This window comes from Myotis yumanensis, unplaced genomic scaffold (genome assembly GCF_028538775.1).
Source record: "Myotis yumanensis isolate MYYU_CA2020_CCGP unplaced genomic scaffold, mMyoYum1.0.hap1 SCAF_9, whole genome shotgun sequence".
NCBI lineage: Eukaryota > Metazoa > Chordata > Mammalia > Chiroptera > Vespertilionidae > Myotis > Myotis yumanensis.
This window is the reverse complement of record NW_027223760.1, coordinates 48,689,691-48,693,435: the sequence shown is the minus strand read 5'-3', so window position 1 is coordinate 48,693,435 and position 3,745 is coordinate 48,689,691.

Below are 3,745 nucleotides of genomic sequence, written 5' to 3'. Positions count from 1 at the left end.
ATCCTAGAAAAATTTATAAATGTGGTACTCACATTTACAAGAATTGAGACGTCTCCTTGAGTCTCTCTGCTCAAAACTTCCCTCTAACTTCAAGACTACCCAGAAAAATGTTATTCTCTTAGGATGTATTTAAATTTGAGAGTACCATGATATTTAGCCACCTTTATTGAGATTTCAGACATTTTTCAACCAGCTGGAGGGTACTTCTCAGAGCCACTGAAATTCTTATTCCACCAGAAAATGGAGGCATTTGGGAAGCAGCCAAACATTGAGCATGTTGTTAAAAGATCGTTTTCAAAAAAGGTAAAATCATGACTCCCAAACAGATTTAAAAATGAAAACATGTTATGATTTTATCTAATTCATTAATGAGAAAACTGGCAAGATATTACAACCAGTTCAAGGGAGATCATTTTTTTAAAACACTCATTTGTAGATCAGAAATATTGAAATTAATGTGTAAGTGAAAGCAAAAATAACTTCTTCCCCAGCAAGGGGGAGAAGGCAAGTGAACTTGCAGAGAGTTGTAAAACAACTCAAAGACAAAGAAAGACTAAAATCAGATGCCTGGAAGAATGCATAGTTTTCTATTGAACCGTAATATTTTCCTTAGAATGTCAGACATCAGACCCTCCACGAGGTTTCCCTTCTTTATTTCCAAACACTTGGATTAACACAGGAATGTTCATAGCAGCATTATTAATAGTGGCCAAAGAATGGGAAGCAGCACAACTGTCCATCAAATCATGAATGAATGAATAAAATGTAATGTAGCTATACAATGGAATATAGTTGGCAATAAAAAACAAAACGTGCTACATGAAAGAAGTCAATCACAAAAGGCCACATATTGTATGATTCCATTTACACAAAATGTCCAGACTGGGCAAATCTATAGAGACTAGAAATAGATTACTGGTGGCTTAAGGCTAGGCCATAGGGGTTGATGCTGAGGAGTGCCGCTAAAGGGTATGGCGTTTCTTTCAGGGAATATAAAATGTTCTAGAATTAGATTGGGTGGTGGTTGTACAACTCTGTGATTATACTAAAACACACTGAATTGTACAGTTTAAATGAGTCATGTGTATGGTATGTGAATTATATCTCAATAAAGCTGTAAAAAATACCTTTGGTTAATCTATAATGAAGTCTACAGCCCCATAATCAATTGCCTTTGTCTAGTATGATATTTTAAATCAAGTTAATTTTATTGACTAACACTGTTGTCTATCACTGAATGGTTCTCTTAAAGTACTAGATATAGGTCAGGAATAATTCACATTACAAAGAAGAACAATTTTACATGTATCATAGTCCCTGGGGAATTACCAAAATCAAGGTTAATTGGTAGGAGAAGATAATTCATTCACAAGTGTGCTTTGCCAAGTTTCACATTTCTAGCTTTACAAATGCCTCAAAAGGAATGAAAATTGCTTCCTTATATTTTAGGCATTTTATTACTTAGCTGTGTTATAAAATCTAATTGCCATATACTTTGAAAGTATACATAGATGTAAAAGTTCTTTTAACCTTGACTTTTGTATTTGTAATTGCAGGTCTGGCTTCTTATTTTACTTATGCAGAACAAAAAGTCAAAACTATTTCATCATTAATCCCAGATGCCATTTTGATTCTGACTCGCCTTTGGGATTAGGTGGAGATATGTTCCACTCTGACAAGGAATAATTTTAGCTGGTCCAGCCTAACTGGGACTCTTTTTTTCTCTGGTGAATTAGATTCTCTCAGTTCTCGGCTACTTCTGCCATGAAGTTAATCCTCTGAACTTGAGCCAGAGAAGACTCCAATTCCTGTTTGAACTCTGGAATTCCCATGTCATTGGACTGTACCCTTGTTCCCTATTTTGAAGTTCATAGTCAGTCTCTCTCTCTCTTTCTCTCTCTCTCTCTCTCTCTCTCTCTCTCTCTCTCCCCCCCCTCGCCATTCTCACCAGGCAAGTATTTATTTATATACTTCCTCTGTTCTTTGTAATATAATATATATATATATATATATATATATATACTTCCTCTGTTCTTTGTAACATAATTTCTTATATATATATATACACAATGATACTCATCAAAGTGCAAATTTAAATTTAACTCTACTAAGGATTTATGCTGATTGCATAAAGCACAGTATATCATTAAAAGCGTATTAAACTTCAGTAAATGATCAAATCCACAAATATAGGGTGTCCCAAAAAGTGTATACACACACTTTGAATAATTATACAAGCAGTGTTTATTAAAATGTATTTCATTTTCAAAATTGAACTATCAGCTGTTAAAATGTGTATACATTTTTGGGGGACATGCTGTATAAATACATATACTGTATGTGTATGCACAGCAACTTCTCATGTTGCAGGGTGGTAAGTAGAGGGGTAAGAGGCAATAAAGACCAGCCCAGATGGCGAAGTGTGTCCTGCGTTCATCCCTGTAGACATCACACTGGTTCCGTTAGTGCTCTTCAGTTCCCAAGGTGACCGTCACCTTGTTTTCTCCTGCCACAAACATTGCCTTTCTCCGGGAGAATCTCTCAATTCGGTGTTTCATGTTCTTTACTTCCTCTTGTGCATCATCCAAACTTTCCAGTCTAGCGTTTCCATCACAGAAACTTTTGGCTGATGTTGCTAAGTGAATTTGGCCATTCAACGATTATTGAATTCTTTTTAAAAAGTATTAGTAGGCCTTATCAATTAAAGGCAAATGATTGGACTTTCTGATCCAGTAATATGTTACAATGAAAGAAATTCTCAGATAAACTTCTCAGTCCATTATTTTACTGGGGTTCATGTTCCTTGTTGAGGTCCCCATATATTACATATTAGACCCTTTTGGGTTCTAGAGATTGCAATTATCGCATGTCTCAATCTGTCATGTCTCTAACTTTGCCTGTGTTGATCTTTATTTTGGTGTACTCATATTCATCTTTTTTATTTCGCCCTGTAATTTTTTGCTTTTTAGATTTTCTTTAAGAAACCCTTCCGCCCTAACCGGTTTGGCTCAGTGGATAGAGCATCGGCCTGCGGACTCAGGCCGCAAGTTCGATTCCGGTCAAGGGCTTGTACCTTGGTTGTGGGCACATCTCCAGTAGGAAGTGTGCAGGAGGCAGGGGATCGATGTTTGTCTCTCATCAATGTTTCTAGCTCTCTATCCCTCTCCCTCCCTCTCTGTAAAAAATCAATAAAATATATTTTAAAAAAAGAAACCCTTCCTTATCTCTGTATCACAAAGGTATTTTCTTATAATATCTTTTTTTTAAGATGATAGGTATTCTTTTCACAATCAGGTCTTTCATCTATTTGGAATCTGCCTTTTTCGTAGTATTAGGTAATGATCATGTTTTATTATTCTAAATTATGTTTAAGGGAAATTAACACATAGACATTGTAATAGCTAAGAAAAAGTAAGAGATAATGAGTTCTTTAATCAGTTACTAATAAATATTTTGTGCTTTCATGAAAAATTATGCATTGTCTATAGCATCCTTCCAAGCTGTGTAGTAATAACTCTATTAAAATAGTCTTTGAGCTACTTTGCACCTCTTTTTAAACTGCATATACCTAGTAAGTGATGGATATTAAAAACTCTGTTTTCCAATAGAGTTTTCTTTGAGTTCTTCTTTAACTCCTGTGGGGAAAAAAGTTTGCCTCTTTTTGTGACCCAGATCCTTTATTCTATATAAATGTGTGCTTTTTGAATTTTCTTTTGAGCCAGTGTTGACATCTATCTGGTTCCTT